Source organism: Pantherophis guttatus, chromosome 5 (genome assembly GCF_059756535.1).
Source record: "Pantherophis guttatus breed Tessera chromosome 5, ASM5975653v1, whole genome shotgun sequence".
NCBI classification, from domain to species: domain Eukaryota; kingdom Metazoa; phylum Chordata; class Lepidosauria; order Squamata; family Colubridae; genus Pantherophis; species Pantherophis guttatus.
In genome coordinates, this window is record NC_142067.1 from 28,858,690 (window position 1) to 28,880,726 (window position 22,037).

Sequence of the window (22,037 nt, forward strand, 5' to 3'; positions counted from 1 at the left end):
AACATGTGCATTACCCTCCCCTGGAAGAAATGGGGAAATGTTTCTATTTTTATATAGTGTATATCCTGTAAGGTATTTTCAATTCCATTGACCAACTGGAGGCATCACATGACCAGTTTCATCCTTTTTTGGGAACTCTTCAGATATAGGTAGCCAGAAGTTATCCTGTGGGTTCAGTAGCTCTACTGGGAATTGAACTCATGGACCTTTGCCCTTTAGTTGACTATGTACTTGGGGACTTGACATAATATACCTATATGTATATCTCTGAGAGCTTAAGGAGAAGTAGATTGTATATAGTGCCCTTCTTTTCCATTATCTGTTTGGGATTACTCAGAAAGAAAATTTATATAGAGAAATAAGTATGCTCAGCCATATTCTTGGTTTGTACTTAGTAAAAGTAATATGACCTTATATTATTCTTTGATCTGGTACCTTAGATAAAATTTGGAGGACTTTTTTTGTAACAAAATGTTCCCTTTTAATGAGGAACATTTTTAGTGAGTGATATGTTAGGAATGGTTTTTTGAGCCTGGCTGCTCTTACCTCAGCCTTTCATTTCATAGTTTCATTTTGTGGAATGGATATCATAAAGTAGACCCCTGGAATAGAATCTTATTAGATGAATAAAATCAAAATGATATACATTTTTTTCATTAATAATTAATCTCTCAACCAACTGAACAATTTGGGTTTTAAATTTGCACTGAATTCTGTCACTTTATGTGCACATGTACTGAAAATCTTTTTCACAAAGCATATCAAATATGAGTTCCATATTCATATTTACACAAGAAAATGTACATGTTTTTCCATCCAATCTTGTATTCCCCAGGTTCTTGTATTAATCCCTTCCTCAATTTTGGTTTTCAGCTACAATGCTAGGTTCTTGTTTCTTGTCAAGCTAAGGAGGACATTAATTTCTATCAACCTTAATATTTTCAGGAGAAGGAAATTGTCTTGATATGCACCACCTGGGATCAAGTTGCATCACTACTTCCCAAATCTGCTTGTCTCTATAAAAAAGCAGAATTTAGAAATATTTCTTATCCAGGTGGCATCTCTCTCAGAATCAAAATTAAAGTATTCTATGCCAGCTTTCACAGTGACCTCTTGTATGACCTTGGTGCTTCTATGAGTAAATTGAGGATGGTAATACTTAGCCATCTTTTAGAGAATGATTTGACACCTCTGGATGGAAGGTGCTCGAAAAGTGTAAGCATTATTATTATTACAATGATCTATGAATGTTATTAACGTGGATGACATTTTCATTCTCCCTTTTCAAAATCAGCCCACAGTGTTTGACTTTATGCAGCCAAATGAACTTCTCTGAATAGCAGCAGAGATGAGTGCTTTCTTGTCTTGGCTTAAGTTTCAAATTCCTCTCATGGTCTTTTTATTATTGCTAAGAGCCTGTAAGAATATCATTTAGCCAGGTTTTTAATAGTTACAGCTTGCAGCGAGAAAGGAGCTGGATGAAATTGAGCTAATACTTCTGCCAATATGAGTTAATATTAATATTGAATTAATATTGAAGTTTCTTTGGATGATTGTTGGATCAAATCCCTACGTAGTCTATTGATATCATTGTTGCTGCTACTGACTATGTGACCACCCTAGGCCAGTGATGGCTAACCTTTTTGCTGTCGCGTGCCAAAAGTGGGGGCAGTGCGGGGGGGGTTGTGTGTGCATGTGCCCACACCCATAATTCAATGCGCCTCACGCATGCGCACATGACACACACACACACACCCGCTACCCCTGCTTTTGGCACGCGATGGCAAGGTGGGCCCAGTAGGCCCATTGTTTGCCCTCCCCAGGCTCCAGAGGTCTTCTTGGAGCCTGGGGAGGATGAAAACTGCCTCCCCCACCACAGAGGCCCTCCAGAGGCTGGAAACGGCCCATTTCCCGACTTCCAGAAGGCCCGAAAATCAGCTGGCCGGCGCATGCATGCGCACTGGAGCTGAGCTAGGGCAACACTCGTGTGCCCACAGATATGGCTCTGTGTGCCACAAGTGGCATGCGTGCCATAGGTTCGCCGTCACGGCCCTAGGCTTAAAAAGTATAAACTTTTTTATACTTTTATAAACTCTCCTCCTTTTTTCTACCAAAATTTAAAAACTGATCAAGCAAAAACTGTAAGTATTTTGACAAGTGTTGAATAACTATAGACTTGCCAGGAAGAAAATAGACTATTAGGGCTATTTCTGTTGCTTGAAAATACAAGCTCTTACCAGAACTTTCTACTCAGTGTCTCTCAAACTTGAGTAAATTATCCAAATTGGATAAAAGTTGCTTTTGTTTGGTAATGATACACAAATTAATTACCCAATCACCATGGGGCATTTAAATAAGGACTTTTTGGTAAGCTGTTTTGGGTAATGAAGAAAAGTTTGGGAAACACTTTCTAACTGTTCAGAAAAATGTACAACATATTACAAAATTGTATGGAATTCAGAAAATTGATGAAAGCAGGACCAGGGATTTATTTCTTTTAACTTGGATACTATCACAATTAATGATTGCGGGGGACCCAGAAAGCAAACTTATTCAGTTGCATGGTGCCTATCCATTAGAATGATATCCTCCAGACATTTGTGCAGTTCCCACCCTTACTGTAAATTATTCAAAACCTGATGTGGGGTTAAAATGGATGTGGAGCAGTGGTGAAATCCAATTTTTTTTTACTACCAGTTCTATGAGCATGGCTTGGTGGGCGTGGTGTAGCTTGGTGGGTGTGGCTTGATAGGCGTGGCAGGGGAAGGATACTGCAAAATCTCCATTCCCACCCCACTCTGGGGCCAGCCAGAGGTGGTATTTGCTGGTTCTCCAAACTACTCAAAATTTCCGCTACTGGTTCTCCAAACTGCTCAAAATTTCTGCTACCGGTTCTCCAGAACCTGTCAGAACCTGCTGGATTTCACCCCTGATGTGGAGCCATTTCTTTTTTAACTTAGTTTTGTTTAATTTAAGGTTCTAAATATTGCATAATCTCTATCTCTTTAAGAAGATCTCTTTTTGACAGAGAACAGACTGGACAGAACAGAATTGGATATAAACTAACCACAGCAAATATGGTGGATTCTTGCATTTTCCCAACCACACCAATAATTGTTCTGGGATGCATAATAGGAAAAGGGGTGGCATTATGTTAGCATCATGTTCATTTGACTTCTTTGTGGTCTTAATAAGCCCAGCTGTGGATAAGCAGACCCTTGAATTTTTAACCCAAATACCATGAAAAATATGAGTCAGCTTATCTGCAGATGGTGCACTTTTAATGGATTTAAATGGTTTTAAAAAATGCAAGGATCCTGTTATCTGCAGATGGGCTTATACATGAGTATATATGGTATCTCAACAAACTGGCAGTTTTCTATAAATATATGCATGGTGAGTTATCCAACATGTTTAAAGCAAGCTATGTCATTTTTCATTCAAGACTACTGATCATATAACTGAACATGCAACTTAGCTTTTATGTTAGCTTCCTTTTAGCAAAAGGAAAAAGAAAATACACTGTTCATAGAATGGAAAGAGTAAACATAGGCATATATTCATTTGTAAAATGTTAATGATGGATAAGCTTAAGAAAAAGAAAAAAGAAAAAAGGAGAGGAATATCTAATATAATGTTATAGTGAGTTTTAAATTGGGGAAAGAAATAATATGTCTTTTCAACTGTCTGTTTTTTTGTGATTTAGAAAGCCTTCAAATAATTCCCTTCAATTTCTGAAGCAAATAAACATGTACCAAGATATTAAAGATTTATTGAAAAAAATCCCCACATATATTTAACCCAATTTTGGGGGAGTGAGAATGAGCTGACTAAATATTTATTATTTAAATGGTGGACAGACTCCATATATTTATTTGTTCCTCTGTAATCCTCTCCGAAGTTTTATAAATATTGCAGAAGATTGGTCAATAATACAACATGCTTTAACTAATCCAGCATAACAATTAGGAAGTGTTTAGGATAATATTGTTCTCGGCAAATACTGCATAAATGTGCCAAATAGCACAACTGGAACATTGTAAGCTCCTGAAGCTACGGGCGTCTGCTAGTTCCTATCGGTCTATCAGTACCTCTTAGTGCTGCCAAGCAGCTGGATAGACTGTTCTTTTTCAACGGCCACTTGATTTATAGCAACAAGTTAATTCTGAAGAGAAATAAGAATCACAGTTATGGCACTATTACTTTAGGGTATTTAAGCATGAGATACTTGAGTACTGATTCATCAGAATTCTCTCATTTGCAAATTTCATAATCAATGTAGATTTTAAAAGACAAGCAAACAATATGTATCTACTTTACTTCCCTGTCTTCCAACCTCAAATTCAGAGCCAACAGAGGTACCCAGTAACCACATCCCTACATACATTCACTCTATAGCAAAGAAGGTGGGATCAGATTTTGATGAGATAGGTTCACATGAAATACAAAGATAAGATAGCATTCTTTATTAAAGATTTAGAGAAACACTTTTCTCCTTGGCAGCTTTTGGAAGTATGGACCCCAAACTCCTACAATTCCTCAGCCAACACAGGAACAGTGATTTTAAATGCTGATTTAGAGGATGGAAGTAACAAACTTTCATATTTTTCACCTTCCACACACACACTGTGACATACTTTGAGCTATTGGATTATGGCCTAGCACTATCTGAATATTTCCTATTTTTCCTGAGTTCTCTTGCCTGATTCTCTGACTAGCTTGGGACTTGGATGGGAGCATTGGATGCAAACATTAGAAAATCAATTCCTTGATCTTAAGAGAAATGATTCTACCACTAGGAGGGCAACAATGTTACATTATTTTGGAAGTGAACTTCATTTTTAAAAGGGCCAGCTGTCTGCAAGGAATATAAATCCTTCCCTTCTCCACTATCCTGTCAGAGCTGAAGAAGCTTTTTGGATGAGAAGTGAAATGTCTTCAAAGAAAAAACAAAAAAGTCCAGTTGCCTCCTGAAAAAAGCGCCTTTGGGACAACCATGACCTGGATGACTGAGAGTCTCTACAGACTTTCATTTTTAAAACTGTATCTGATGCAGAAAGTGCTGAAGATTATGAAAAAGTAAAATTTCCACTTAGGTAATATCTCAGACAAAACGGCAAACTGGATTTAAAATAATATAGTTTCTAGCAGGCATGTCAACAAGAAACTGAATGACAATTATACCTGACTGTGTCAACCAACCTGATCCTGTGCTTTTACAATCCCAGACCATGAAATATGAGCTTAAGTAATAAAAATGGTACTCACAGCTGAAAGACAAGTTCTTGGTGTGACCTACATGTTCCAACTTTCATTTGTACCTATGTGGCTCTTCTTTTTATAAGCCCCTTCAACCTATGTTCAACAACTGTTCCTTTTTTTTTTTCAATTTCCTCTGGCTGTTGAACAGTAGAAGCTGAAATTGCAAAAATAGGACTACAAAGTGCTTTATTGTTCAGGCAGAAATAATCCAGCTGATTATTTCTCAAGCTATCAGATTGCTAATACAATTCCATACTGTGATACTTTAAATTTTGTTGAAGAGCATATGAATGTTATTCTGTCTCATGCTGTTCCCAAAAAACCTCGCTTCCAGAGATGGGGATTGCTGCACAACAGGATTTGTGGGGAAAAAGCAGTCATATCAACTATTTCCAATGGTCAATGGAAAATTCTCCTGAATAATGTTGCCCACACATAACTATTGGAGAATAAGCTGTTACTTGCTCTGTGACTAAAAATCTTAAAAAATGGCTACAGACATAAAACTTTCTGCTTTGTGGCCTTTGTTTAGTTGTTGCTTAGTTTCTCCAGCATTGTTCTGGTGAGTTGCCTATGATAGGCACCAGGAGATGGTAAAGACTAACATGTCCTGTGATAAAAGACTTTGTTTGTAGGAATAGATACACTTGTAGCTCTCCACCATTATTTTGAATGTGTTTTTTATGTACACTGAGAGTTTATGCACTGAAGACAAATTCCTTGTGTGTCCAATCACACTTGGCCAATAAAAAATTCTATTCTATTCTATTCTATTCTATTCTATTCTATTCTATTCTATTCTATTCTATTCTATTCTATTCTATTCTATTCTATTCTATTCTATTCTATTCCACATCTTATCTTTCCCATTACCAATTTAGGACAGTGCAGATTTTGGATCTCCTAATACAGTTGTTTGTTTTTCATTATTACATTCATAATTTCTTAGTGACATTGCTCATGATTGTAATAACAAAAAACAGTCAACTTTATTGGGAGATCAAAAATCTGCACTGTCTTAAACCGGCAATGGGAAAGATGAGACAGTAATTCTAAAGCTGGACAAAATTTTCTGAGCATATGATGTATTTGCTAGTCTAGAAAGTGACAATGGAATGCTTTTTTATGCCAGGAACTGTATCTGTCATTTTTTTGGAGTTTCACAGATTACCTGTCATAGGTCACAGTTGGGAAAATTAAGAGTGTTAAACCGGCTTTCAAAAACATTAAGTTGCAACAACAGAAGATGCTAACCTGCTGCAAGAACTGCTTAAATTTATTTTAAAATTCAATATCAACTGCAGTAGAATGATTTGGCAAAAATTGTGATGAGACAGTATGCAGATAAACCTAAGCAAGCTACAGAGTTGCACTTTTATTTTTTCCATGATGATAAAGTGGCAGAGTTACGTTTGCTTATCCAGTAGCTATGTCCTGTTTCTACCCAAACAACGGATTGTTTGAAAGCTGCATATACACAAATTCCATTGGGTCATATGCAGAAAACACTGCCAGATCTGAAAAACACATAAAGAGAGATGAGGTTAAGTTCACAGCACACCTGATGTTTTTAATATCTCCAAGCTGAGTGTTAAATCTACAACAAGAACATGCTCAGAGTCTCTTGAATGAAAATAGCATCCTTTGTGCAATTTTGAACCAGAAGCTTCTACTTGGATTTTAAAAAAATGTGGACAGGCTCACTGAATACCTTCTGCTTCCTGTTCATGGAAAAATTCATTGGGAGTAAAGATGCCAAGTGTTCCCACTCTACTAACTTAGATCAATGAAAAGATCAATCTCTTTCAGTTTTGTTTTAGCCAATTATCTCTTAGCAGCGCGCACAAAGTTAATTTTATGCATGCTGTTGCCCCATGCTAAAACTGATCCACATTTACTTTGAACACCACACTGTACATAAAATCGGATGAAGCCAATCTGGGATGAATTTATAGAGGAGATACAGAAGCAGACATTAGTGTGCTGAACACATCCATTTTTTCCACAGTGTGCTGCTGAACTTAGATTAATAAAAATGTACAGATAAGAATCAGATTTTTTATTAAAGTATGCTCAAACAGCTTCAATGCCTGACTACTCCCTGAGAACATGGGCTGGAAGCGTGCCAGCCTCTCTTCTTTGATTACGTGTGCTGCTTATCATATTTAATATGAGATTTTCTCTGAGAAATGCAGAAATAAACTGAACAGCTGCAAGTTATTTGAGTTAAAGCTGTCCTTGCATTCAGTAGTCTACTGTGGCAATGTATACATCTCTCCTGACATTATTGATTTTTTTTTAAAGGACTTACAGAGATAGTAACTGGATGTTGGTGTTCCCACTGTTTTCTTCCTCTCATCCTCAGAAAATATTATAGTTGTTTCAGGAAACCATTTACAACAATTCTCCCCATTTCCCTTGCCATTTCTGTTCGTCTATTCAATTTTGGATACACAGCCACCAAAATTAATTAGAAAACTAAATTATAAGAGCAGAGATAATATTCACATATTACGGTCTTTAAAAAGCTAGTCTTTGCTAATGGAGAGACAGAAGTAAAAATGTAATGAACAAGAAAACAAAGCATCAGGCCTCCCACTCTTTTCTCTTTTCTTTTCCCTCCAAAAGTAATATGTGAGTTCTTCTCCTCACATATTACCTTTTTATCACACCTGTTATTGATTGTCACATCTATTTCCACCATACATGTATAGCCTGCCTTTTATTTTCTTCTTACAGGTAGTATTCAAAATCACGATTTAGCCCGGAATCTTTGGTCATGGCTTGAAGTGCTTGTTAAGTGAGATGTTATGTGATTACTTCACTAAATGGCTGCAATCGCAGCACTACTAGTTGTGGTCATTAAGGGATCTCTCAGGTCATTAAGCCGATGGAGTGGCAAGAGGATTCCCTCTCATTTCAGAGGACTGTCTTCAAACTCCCCTTGCTGCATCCATCCCAAAATCTAAACAAGATTTTGCTATAAAGAGTTTGCACCATAGGGCATTTGCACCCAGCCCCCAGAGACAAGGACACTTTTTCTTGTTTATGGGCGCTGGCTGCAAACACCCCAGGTATAGATCCTGCTTGGATTTTGGGATAGAACTTTTTCAGCCAGCTCCCAGAAATGAAAGGCAATCTTCTTATCAGGTGACAGTGGCCTTCCCTGTCAGCTTCCCTGCTGACTTTCTGGAGAAGTCTCAGGAAAGATTGCAGGTGGTGATTGCATGATTGTGGGCAGTGATGCGATTCAAATAATTTAACAACCAGTTCTCTGCCCTAATGATTTCTTCCAACAGCTAGTTCACCAAACTGCTCAGAAAGTTAACAACCAGTTCTCCTGAAGTGGTGCGTACTGGCTGAATCCCACCACTGATTGTGGGGCACCTGGCAACCAGTCGTTATGTATGAATGGGTTGCCATGTGCCCAGATCATAATCATGTGACCATGGCACCGCAACAGCTGTAACTTTGGGCGTGGGATGTATGTCCCTTCATTCAGCACTGTAATAACTTTGAACAGTCACTGAACAAATGGTCATTAAGCAAGAACTACTTGCATTTTCTTTTGCTTACCCATTTTTTTCTACAAAAGTATATACCACAACCTTCTCTTTGCTTTATGTGTATGATATATATATGCTTCAAAGATTAGATCATCTTGTTTGCCTGACAAACAAAGCTTTGTTAGGCTGGTGAGTACCTAATAGAATATCTTTAGAGAATAGGAGGGCTGTAGATGAGAGATTAAAGACACTGAATAAGCATCAAGCAGAAAGCAATGATAAAATCCTTTCCAAATTTGCCCCCCCCACCAAAAAAAGTCACCAAAAATCAAGCTCAGCAGAAAAGGGACCCATAACTTTTAAAATATATGTAGAAGTCTCCTATCACTCTCTAGAGTGCTAGAGCAAATTCAAATACTGTATGTGTATAGCCACAAATGAGAAATTGAATGCTCAGAAAATTCCCCTTTCTCTGTTCCTTTCAGATTGCCAGTAGTGGTTATTTAACAATATGCTGTTGATTTTAATCATTTTAATTCCAAATATCTTTAATGCAGAAGAATCAGATGTTTTTGTGAAGCATTTTTCTGCCTAAAGCAATGGTTTAAAATTGATTAGGAATGACACAAACAAGACCTCTTGATTTTTAATAAGGGTAGCTCTGCACTCCTCGGACCCTCTATTGATGATTCCTAGAACCTGCTAGGATTATGTTAAATTTCAATGCCATATTATTGAATTACCATGGCTAAAATTCATATTTTTGATGGGGGTTGTGTAAAATGGTAATAAAATAGATAAATAATGCACCAATGATCAAATAGAATTAAGATATCTATTTTAATAAAGGGGGGGGGGGATAACCCATGCACCACAAGCAAGAAACAAAAAGAAAACTAAGGCTGATAATTTTGGTGATATCCTCATGTCAAATTCATATACTGCATCCTTTTGAAATGGCTTCAGATTCAGTTTATTCAAAAGAGTAATTTATTCAGAAGAATTTAGATAAATGAATAGGTGTTAATATTTCATCTGTTTTTCCTTAGTAGATTTTCACTGCCCAGCTAATATCACCTTTTCTCTTTCTGGGTTCTTCCCTGAAATATAAAGTTCTGACACTTCCTTTACTGATTAGGAGCATATTCTAGTAGATTTTTAGCCCATGGCACAAAATATGTAAGGTCCCAAGTAGAAGCTCATCTACGTTTAATTAAATTTCTCTAACCTATTAACCACCAGAAGTATTGGGACTGCAATTTCCATGAGGGATTTGTTCTCCCAAACATATCTAGTGAATTCCAGACAGGAAAAAGTTGCTCAATGTGAAACAGTGCAGAAAAAAAAAATATTAAGTACATACATAAGAATTTGGAAGAAGTGTTTGAACCTAATGAACAGTAAGTAGCTGCTGTCTCTATAACCATGCAAGGTTTGAAGCATTTTTCCAAATAATTTTTGAGTAGTGCAGTCCTAAAGGGGAAAAAAAAAATAACCTGTCAGCTACCCAAGTGGCATAGCTTTTTCCAAAATCATGTTTGTTCTTTCTCAAGCTGTCACAATGAAGAAATAATAAGTGTAACTTTCCTGTGTTCAGGAACCAATTCGTATTAAAATCTTTCCCTACAATTATGTACTTCATTCATGAAGGACTGTCAGACTTATTTATAGAGCTTTGCAATTATTTACATTCATGTTTCTTGGGGGAGAATTCATAAAATGCATGCAAGTGTTAGAACTTTCAAGTCTATTCATAAAAAGTATACTTTTCATTTGTGCATTGTTTGCCTGATGTTGTCAATCAGGTGAGCCCCGTGCATATGTACATTTGTGTATGCACGCATACCTACAAAAATGCACTATAGTTTGAAAAATATAGAGCCAATCATACTCAGATTGGGCTTTTGAGCAGATAAAGTACAATTCCATAGGGAATATAATGGTAGATAATTAATCAGTTGAATTCAGAAAAATCAGAATAAAAAGATGAGACTGAAAAAGGCACTTACCTCTAGTGGTATGGATGTTTGAAAAAATGGGGCTATGATGAGTAAATCTGCTTCACCCACACATTGAGAGTATTTAAACCTGTTTGAGATGGGGCTTTGTGCTGAAGTATTTAAAAGAGCGATGGTTTTTGGCAGCTTAAAAAACACCTGCACATTTCAGAAAAGATGGTTATTATTTGAAAGTCCACAATCTATTTATATCATAGACATACTGCATGCACATTCATAATAAAAGTAGACAGCACTGCAGTCTCAATGGCTTTTTCATTTCACACGATAGCATTATTTTTGTATGTTAGATGGATAGATAGATAATGCTGCTATAAGAAATGGAAGGGCCATTAAGATCTGCTTTAGTATGAGTAAATTTTATTGAATTCAGCCTGGGTAGGTATGCATTGAAAAATATTCAGTTCTAGCTTCCAGAGATTCCAGAAATCTCTAGAGGGGATTGTCCAATATATTTTCAACTACTTCTGATCTCTGCTCCTGGAGAATTAAAATTAAACCCCACTCTTTCAGAGTTTCTTATATATGAGCAAGTCTTCATTTAAAAAAAAAAGAATAATATTGGAAGAATATTTATATCAGCTAATCAAGGTATATCTCTTACTTCATTTTCAGCATAGAAATACAAACAACATAGTTGGAAGGGACCTTGGAGGACTTCTAGTCCAACCCCCTGCTCAAGCAGGAGACCCTATTCCAGTGATGGCTAACCTTTTGGGGCACTCATTCTCTCTGTCTTCATATATTTGCTTTGCAGTTCAGTCCCAATTCAGTTTTTCCAGGTGACCAAACTACTTATTTCATACTGGTCATTTTCTTTTGCATTCTATGTATATTCATTCAGCACCCATTCAACCTTGACCTAATGTTTTCTTATTTTAATTCTCAAGTATCCATTGCCACAGCAACTGACTTGCTTCTATGATTCTCCTAATGTATCCAGTTCTTAACCATAACATGTGTTGCATTAAAGGAGGATTTTGAAAATGGTATTTTATCTCAAATAGGGATTCCAGGACTTTTTAATTAATAGGTTCAGCACCATGAAAAATGTTTAAAAATCCCTAAATTAAACTTTCTAAAATTTACTGAAAATCATCTGAGTTGTCAGCCAACACCATAACATCATCTACATTTTCATCCCTAATATACCTCAAGCATTTCCCAAACATTTATTGTGTCCATAAATATTTATCACACATCTTTGTCTTCCTTCCTGTTAAATAAACCATTTAATAAGGATTCTATTTTTTCTCACCCATGCTGTATTTCCATCATATTTTATAGTATTCAGCAGATAAGTTTCAGCTCCATAACTTCTAAAATTCAAACCTACTCATATTGTCATATGTTCATTTCATATGCAGAAACTTTTTTTTAATCCTGCCCCCTTCAACTAACTAGCTTTTCCTTGCTAACTGAAGCTGGGGAGGTTATTTTTAAGTACAGCTTAAAACAATTTCATCATTTTTAGTCATTTGAAGTTTAGCATAAATAAGTCAAATAGCATAAGTAAGTCAAACAAGCAAACATATGACAATTTCTATATTTGACATTTTCTCACTAATAATTCTTATTCTAATATCTAAAACATTCCTTCTAGGAGTCTGCACACTGTTTAATCCCATGATATTCCACCAGTTTTTTTAAAAAAAAATATTTCAAGAGTGTAGCTCTTCTAAATTACCTCAATACATTTCTGAATACGATAATGTTTTAGAGGAAAAGACCCACTTCCCTTACCAATATGCAGAGTGGAAAGGAATTAATCTTGGATTTCATTTATTTCTGTATGTTATGATTTAACATTTAGTTCATGGGTAAAGGAAAAAGTTACAATTATGAGTATATGAAGAATAATTGTATAGAAAACATCAAGTGAATAGTAATATCATACAAAAGCAAATGTAAATTGTGGTACCTTTAAATGCTACATGATTCAGAAATTGTATGAAATGTGAGTTTTTAATTTTATTTTTATATTATTCATTTTGCAGAAGAAGCAAGACAATACATAAAAAAATAAAAGAATAAAATTATTATCATTAAAAAGAAAACCAGTCAACCATAGTAATAACCCCCAGTAGACAGGATGGTTTAAAAAATGTAAAATGGCAGCTCAATCTTATTAATGATATCAACCAGAAGCAGATTGATGCTAGTGACAGCAGCTTCCTCACAGGAGCTCTTGAGACATGGGCAATATTACTTGATTGATAAGATGTTCTATACGTCCTAAGCAATACTTTCAATTACATCCCAAATCTAATTCTAATAGAATTAGAATTCTAATTCTATTCAACCCAGGTAGGTATATTCATCATCGTCAGTTCCATTTAATGGGAAACCTGCTATATTCACTTCTGAATTTAGATAATTTTCATAGGCATTTCCCTCCATTGTGGTATTCTTCTCTTTGAAACACACTTCTCTTTTACACATATATCAAATATTTACCATTTATTAAACATTTCATATTGATATAGTGTCAAATAGTTTATAATGTATTTCCTACGCTTTCTTCAGAATCCAATATTTGAGAAGCTAGAGTCAGTTTGCATATTTCCTATCATCTCCAGCACATTTGACTTTGCAAACATGCCCAGAAATGCATATTGCTTTATGCCTTTCAAGACATTATACTCTCTTGTCACCAGAATCCCAAAAGTATTTTTCTCTTTTCTTTAATGGAAAATTATAGATTATATAAAGCCAGTATTTTATCCCTTAGAGGGACAAGAAAAGGACAGACACACAGAGAGAGAGAGTTATTTTTTGTAGATCTAGAATCCTTTTAAAATTTATAAATATCTCATCAAAAACACATAAGTCGTTTTTGGTGGTGGTATCCGAAATCCAGTGGAACCTTAAACTAATGTGCTGTTGAAGAACTTTAGCTCCTATATTAAATGATTGTATATATAGTTCTGGTTAAATATTTTGCAGGCTAGAGCTACATCACATTGAATATATATGATATATGACATTATACAGGCAATGTTTTCTTTGTTTGACTCCATTAATAGTAATAGTAATAGTGTGATAGTAATAGTAATTCTTTATTCTTTATTATTTCTTTATTGCACCTTGTACAATGAAATTAAATGCCATCTTCACTGTACATTTTACATAAAACAAAACATACGTCCTTCACATTCTATACAATTGAATTGAAAATTGTATAGCATATAATATTGCATTAATATTGCACTATACAGTATAATTCAATATAGTTACTGCTCTGGGATAGAAGCTGTTTTTCAGCCTATTTGTCCTTGTTTTTATTATCCTGTACCATCTGCCAGATGGTAATAGTTCGAAAAAAGGGTGCCCAGGATAAAAATGTTTGAACTTTCTTAAGGCAGTGGGAGCTATAAAGCTCTTCCAAAGAGGGGAGAAGCAACCAATGATCCTCTGGGCAATGATGTTAACCCTCTGGAGTGTTCTGATAAGAGAAGGGGAAAGAGTGGAAAGGTTGAAAAATTCTAATGTGCCATATCATCTCTGTGTTAGTCCTGTAACTAACAGTTTAGGCAAGAAGTTTAGGCAAGAAGCACAATGAACTAGCTCTATCTTTATTGTTAGGCTACATTAACATAATTTTGCCAGTCTGAAAGTATTTCTCTCCTTTCCTTTTTCTCTGCAAAACACTAGGAGGACCTTTTGTGAAACACTTTCTATTCAATGGCCCCTTCTCTGTGTTGAGACATCTTTTACATGCTGGTTATCCAATCTGTTGCTCTTCCTCCTGTCTCCCGGGGTCAATGCTATATACCATTACTCTGTGAGCTCAGAGGGGAAAGCAAATCCAGGCCTGATGAATTAAATCCAATATGCAAAGCAGGATATGTAACTTCTAAACAGTCACCAAACATTGTGTTATTTTTCTATTCCCCTAAATGTTAAACAGCTTGACTATATCATCTCTGCTCTCATTAACATTGCAGACTGACAATTCAATTCAATTCAATTCCTTCCTTCCTTCCTTCCTTCCTTCCTTCCTTCCTTCCTTCCTTCCTTCCTTCCTTCCTTCCCTCCCTCCCTCCCTCCCTCCCTCCCTCTCTTTTAAATGTATTTGTGATGATGGATCCATCTATCTATCTCCTGTCTGAATAGAAGAAGTCTCATTGGTTTGGAGTATTCCAATCCTGAAGATGAATTATTCTTCAATGATATGCATTCATGTCTGAATCTTGAGTGAAATCTCATATAAGACTATAACTTTATGAGCTTCAGGAAGTTCTAATTATAGAAAGTTTTTTTAATTATCATTCCAATATATCCCCTCATCTTATCTGCACCTGTTTCTCATAGTACTATTAAAGACTTTTTTGCTTTCGTTTCTCAATGAAAATAACACCCTCATTCTTTTTCAAGGTGATGTATCTAAAAATTGGCATTCTTGTCATTTTCTAGCAAGATTTTTTTTAAAAAAAGACAGTGACAATATGAGGAAACCTAAATAAGCTTTGCTTAATCAATCTATTTTAGCTACCGTCTCTATTCTAGTAATCTACTTCAAAGTTTAACTCCAGTTTAAAAACAAAACAAAAAACAAAAAATAAACACCGTAACACATCATCTTTCAAAACATCATCTTTCAATATAATTTGATGCTAAACTACTAATCATGGGAAAAATAGATTTTAAGGTGGTTAATCTTGAGATTTAGTCTTAGTTCCTCTTGTGCAAGAAGCTATGACACATATTGCAGAACAAATTAAAAGAGTCAACTTTTTGCCCTAAACTCATCTTCCATCCTTAAATTTCATGTTTATGTTTCCATAATCCACTCAAACCTTCATGCAAATAAACTCCATAAATAAACTAGTTCAAGCAAATAAGCTAGTCAAAAAGACCTGAGTTTTCAAGTTAAACATATGTTTCTTTCATCCATAGTTCTCACATGCATTCTCTGGATATAAATGGCAAATGTGAATTTGATGGTTAGATCAGCCTTTTAATGCAATTATTTCTCACTTTCTGCATGGAATTGCTTTCTTTTTCTGTCCTCGTTTCAACACTTTTTGACTTCAGTTCCCAGAAAAGGATTGCTGATTTAGAGTTTCTAACATATTTAATGGAGCTGTCCCTTTAGCCAGAGAATAAAGATTCAGTGTCATAGGCCAGAATATTCCTTCACTGAAAGAGGAAAAATGAAAGAATGTAATACTAAACCAAAAAAGAAAATAGAAGGCTCAGCTCAATAGCGTAACAACTACTCTGATGTGTCATCCTTCCACAGGCAAGCAAAGATAAGGTCAAAAGTACAAGTAGATTTCTGGAGAAAAGAGGAAGAAGATCAAAATAAAAAGAAAAGAGAGAGAAAGGATTTTATAAAATACCTGCTATCTCATCTCAGTCAATTCACCTCAGTCAATTCAAGTCACTCCCAGTGATTGCTACTGCATTTGGGAATGTTGAAAATGGATTAGTACAATACATGCTGGGAATCAGATAACAATACACTACTTATATAAAGTGCATATAAATGACCATAATTGGATTGCTTGGAAGACGAGGACCATCTGTAAGTATATATTCAAACATTGTATTATTGTAGCCGCTGCATGTAGGTTAATGCATTGTTTTTAATAAAGACTGTATTAAGCAACAGTCATGATTACAAGACTGTTGCTTAATACAGTTTATGATATTCCTATAAAACTATTGTTCCCCTGTGGATGCAATCACTTAGTATATAAGAAAACAAATATGGGGGAAAAATAAAGACTAGAACCTAATGGTGCATAATTATCCATACTATAAGAAGTTGCTACAATCTACAGAAAAGGAGTATAACACGGTTCCTGAATTGGGCATTAAATTGCTTTGGATGAAAGTTAATGAAAACAATAGTGTGATGATCAAGAAAGTTGGTAAGAATGTATGCTATTAGAGATAGCAAATGTGATTACCTCAACACATACCCTTTTGAGGAATGCTTTATGTATAACTATAGGATCAGTAAAGGTCCTTTATTTATAATATTGAAAAGTGTTACCCAACATCTGACATCCTTGGTTTATTATATGGAAGGTTCTATGAAAGACCTATACCAGAGAAATTGGAAAGGAACTAATAATCAGAATAATAATTGAACAAATGTGGAATGTAATTGATTACAAACTGAACAGGGATCACCAATGTTCTATAACTGCAAGGGAGAAGGCTGCCATCAACAGAAATATAGGTTTTTGTTTAATTGTTTAAACTATGGAAAGCAGTTGTTCCTTCTTATTCGGTGCTGCCCAGATCATGCTTTGAATATTGTTTCTGGTTCTGGATTGCACACTTTAAGAAGGATTGAAACAAACAGGATCAGATAATGGCAGGGACAATAAGGCCTAGAAACAAAGGCCTATTTATCAAAGCTAGAACTGGCAAGGGTAAGAGGAACCTGCTCAGGCTAGAACACTAGGAAATTGTGAGTGTATTTCACTAGGAAATCCATGAAAGAGAAGATTGAGAGGCAGCTATAATAGCGTGGAAGAATGTCAATGTTTGTTCACTGACATCTAGAAAGCTGCTCACTGAATAATGGAACATAGATTCCAATTGAAGAGCAGTTCATTAGTGAAACCAATTCCCAAAGAGGCGTTAAGTTCTTCTTTACTATATCTGTTTGAGTAGGAGCTGGAGACTCATCTTTTATGGATGTTTTAATTTGGATTCCTGTACTGAACAAGGCATTGAGTTCTCTAGTCTTATGAATATATGAAAAATATAATGTAAAATAGGGTGACATGGTGGCTCAGGGGCTAAGACGCTGAGCTTGTTGGTCAGAAGGTCGGCAGTTCAGCGGTTCAAATCCCTAATGTCATGTAACAAAGTGAGCTCCCATTACTTGTCCCAGCTTCTGCCAACTTAGCAGTTTGAAAGCATGTAAAAAAATGCAAGTAGAAAAATAGGGACCACTTTGGTGGGAAGATAACAGTGCTCCGTGCACTTTTGGGGTCAAACCATGCCAGCCACATGACCATGGAGACATCTTCGGACAGCGCTGGATCTTCAACTTAGAAACGGAGATGAGCACCACCCCTAGAGCCAGAAACGACTAGCATGCATGTGCAGGGGAACCATGTATTTTTAAATATTAAAAGAAATCATAGTTTCACTTGACCCATCTGTTTGATACTGTAATAGTATATAAAAATGACCTTGGGAGTGTGGAGAAAGAGATGGTTGCAGACTGAGCAACCATCATTTCAAAGGAATCTCAGTCCACAGAAACAGAGGGAGTGCAAGAAGAATTTCAGAAGGGATCCTCCCTAATTTCCCAGAAAGTAGAAAGAAATGAGGGGAAAAATACTTGCAAGAATATCATAATGTAACTTTACAATATATAGACCTAGTATTCATTGTTGTGCTTTTTTGTGGACTACCGCAAAGGGTTAATAGATACATTTATTCAGAGGTGGTTTAAGAATGATTAGAATTGACCTGATTTTTTAGTACACATAAACCAGATGAACTAATATTTACTCAACTGTATATATGAGCACACTTTCCACCAGCATGTTCTAAAAGCCCAAGGTAGTTTCATGCCTGCTTAAGTGCATTTGATTTATTGTCCAAAAACAGGTTCTTCTGGGCTCATGTTATTACATATCCTTAGGTGTTCATCTTTGAATTTAATTTATACAGTGAGATCAGAGTCTCATAGACAACTATTTTATGGCTTCGGAGGAATGGCACAGACCTTGTGCCAGTGTAGGGCAGGGGGGAGCTATATCTTGAGGCACAAGGAATTCTCAGAAGAAATCTAAAATTCAGTAATACATAAAAATACATTTGCTCCATGAATCATATGTAACTTTACAACTGCTATTTGCTGCTGCTTTTTTTTAATTATTTCTTTGAAAACTGATTTTCAAATAGTGACTTCAGATGCTGTCAGATGATTAAAATTCTATTAAAATTATTTTTGTTAAAAAATATTCATACATAGATAACATACATAATGAGAGATAACTCAAAAGGAATATTTATCTTTTTTTCATCAGCAGTATAATACATCCTTTAAAAGAGTGCCATGTCCACCAATAATTTCAAAGCAAAAAGTTTGAATCTCTATCAAAATGTAGATCTTAACCCCCTTTAGAAGCTTTGTGGGACACCCTATAGCCACAGGTGCTGATAATTGTCCTATCCATCAGTATTTTGAATTGGTATTAAATAAATTTAACGTTGTTTAGCCCCTCAGAACTTGGAAAATACAGAAAATCCTGATCCCACCCAAATATGTAACAGAACTATTACCTTGTTTAACTATCCATCCTATTGTAGCTCCATGTCCTGTCCCAGTCCACACACACATACATCTAGGAGCTGTAAATACTTTATTGACGCACAGCAAGCCTCTAAATTTCTCCAGATCCCACTCTCAAGAAATGTAAAGTCCCAATAAATTCAAATTTGCACAACCAAGACACAAAATTAAAGGTAAATACAAAGTCCAAGCGCAAGGCATAAGTCTGCAAATCTACACACTTACTCCGAAGTCCAAGCACAGCTCAAAGTCCAAGCACAATAACAAAGGCCAAGATCCAAGTCCAGAATCCAAGTGCAAAATCCAAGATCCAATTACGAGGTCAACAAACAAGGCATAGGTCCAGAATCATGAAAGCAGGCACCACAAAGTCAGAGCATACACACAGCAGGAAATGGGTGGGTGTCTCCAGAGTTGTTTGACCCCACACACTGGGCTAAGTAGCTGCCAGCTAGTGCAGCTTATTAGGAGGGGTGAGACTGCCTCCTTGTGAATAGCCTCACCAACCTCCTTTGCATCTTGGTACATTCAGCCCTGTGTACCCTTGGATCTGGAAGAGGAGGCAGTTCTTTCTCATCCTCACTAACTGACTGCAGCTCTGTCCCTTCTTTACCCTGCACTTTTGGATGGTCATCCAAATTTCCCAGCTGCAGCTACATCTCTTCTCTCTCCTCTTCAGTCAGGCATTCACCAACAGCCCTTCCTAGGTTCTAGCTTCTCCTCCTGCTCTCACCATTCACTTTGAGTATGAAGTCTCCTGCGTCTCTGCAATGCTCCTCCACATTCCACTCCAAAACCCCCTGAAACTAGCTCTTCCTTGCTTTCTGAGCCAGCACCTGGGGAAGCCATTACATGCTGGTCCAAATTACATTGTGCCTCCATTCTCTGAAGAGGTACCTATTTTGTCTTCTGAATACAAAAACAAACTAAATGAGAAAAAGAATACTGTTATTATGGTAGCTTCCTTCTCACAAGAATTTGTGATTTGCTCACCTAATTTCTGGGTAAGAAGAAAGCTGAGTGAACATACTACTAAATTAGAGAAATCCATGAGTAAGTGGCGGAGCTTTTTTCAAAGAAGCAAAACTGTATTGTTCAGATTTTATGTATCTAGTCTACCCCTTGTATGAGACCTTAGTTTAATACTTTTGCAGTCCTCTGCATACTGACTTGGATATAAGCTCAATCACCTTTTTGGAATGCATTTTGGACTACATATGCCTATTTTTTTTTCTGCAAATCACTGAAACTTGTTTTTATTAGACTAGTGTGGTTCACTAACAGACAGTAAGTACCACATGCGTCTTAATGCTGCAAGGCTCGCATTAAATTTTTGCTAAAGACTCAGAAGTGATCAGCTTTGCTTTAAAACAGCATGGTGCCCCTGACTGGGTCACAGTTCTTATAGGCCTTAACTAGTGTTTGCCTAATAAGGAGAAAGACAGACTACTTCATTTGAGATAGAGGATTCTTTTTGCTCTGGTAAGAAGAATAATCTGAGCATACAATATACTACTGTTCTTTTGCGGTTCAATATTTTAATATAAAAATGGGGCACATTTGGTTTTGAATCTGGATGGTCCTTGGTGTTTTGAAAAGAAGGCTAGACTTGGAAAATAAATGATGTCATGTATAGCAAAGGACAATTGGACACCACAAGTTTATTAGGAGCCCTGGTGGCACAGTGGTTAAAGAGCAGTATTGTAGGCAAACTCTGTCCACAGGCCAGAGTATGATCTTGACAGGGCTCAAGGCTGACTCAGCCTTCCACCCTACCAAGATCAGTAAAATGAGGACCCAGATTGTGGGAGGCAATATACAAATAATGCTTACATTGTAAACTGCCCAGAAAATGCTGTAAAGCACTATGGGGCAGTATATAAGCCTGAAATTCTTTGCTGCTATGCTATGCTATGCTATGATATGCTGTTAAAAATATATTCTCTGAACGATGTAACCAGGAAATATTGGTGGTGGGATGATGCAAAAATCTTTCTATCTTTCTATCTTTCTATCTTTCTATCTATCTATCTATCTATCTATCTATCTATCTATCTATCTATCTATCTATCTATCATCAGTGCATACAAAGATTAAACATGCATACATATTTACATGTGGGGCTTGGAAGCCTATATTCTGAAAGTATGGAGAATTAATTAACCAGTATAAATTAGAAAATGGCAACTTTTGCTCTATACTACTTTTTATCACTACCAGCTCCAGTACCAGATATTCATTTCTTTCCACAAAAATTTAGTAACACTCACAATGATGATGTAGGAGCCTCGGTGGTGCAGCGGGCTAAGTGCTGTTAAGTGCTAACACTTAGCTGCCAGCTGCCTGCAATTAATGCGAGTTCAAATCTCACCAGGCTCAAGGTTGACTCAGCCTTCCGTCCTTTCGAGGTAGGTAAATTGAGGACCAGTATTGTGGGGGCAATAAGCCAGCTTCATATAGAACAACACCGCTTAGGGGCGGCCGAAAGCCCTAATAAGCAGGTATATACATAAAAGTATGCAGGCTATTGCTATAATGCATTGTAAGCTGCTCTGAGTCTACGGAGAAGGGCGGCATATAAATTGGACTAATAAATAAATAAATAATAAATAAATGTTGCCCTAGCATGATATCACATATGAATGGCTATACTGTTGAATGTATCATTTTCTTTGCTCTAGTACACATGTTATCTACCTATCTGTTCAGATACATGTCTTAATTTCTTTATCTCTTATCTCCATATCAACTCTATTTCCCATAACTATCTGCTACACTGTATATTTTAATGATGAAACTTATGATGAAACATGTTTTGCAATGCCATTATGCAAACTCCAAACTTTTGTACTTACAACCAAATGTTCGATGTAAGTATGTAAGTCAAAACCTTGTGTTAACACATTGCAACAGACATGATACCAATTACACTTCCATTTCCCCATCATCACTCTCTTTATTGGTGCTTTAAGTCAGTCT

General features: G+C 36.2%; 2 long non-coding RNA genes across 2 annotated transcripts in view; one reads left to right on the forward strand and one right to left on the reverse strand.

The window, feature by feature from the left end:
• The window catches only part of LOC148113312 (uncharacterized), a 219,057-nt gene that overhangs the window by 45,349 nt on the left and 151,671 nt on the right, over nt 1-22,037 (forward strand). The window lies entirely within an intron of this gene.
• LOC117662306 (uncharacterized) overlaps nt 10,847-22,037 on the reverse strand; it is an 83,850-nt gene continuing 72,659 nt past the window's right edge. The window contains exon 3 of the long non-coding RNA XR_004590316.2: nt 10,847-10,924. This is a non-coding gene — a long non-coding RNA (uncharacterized LOC117662306). The remainder of the gene's footprint in view (nt 10,925-22,037) is intronic.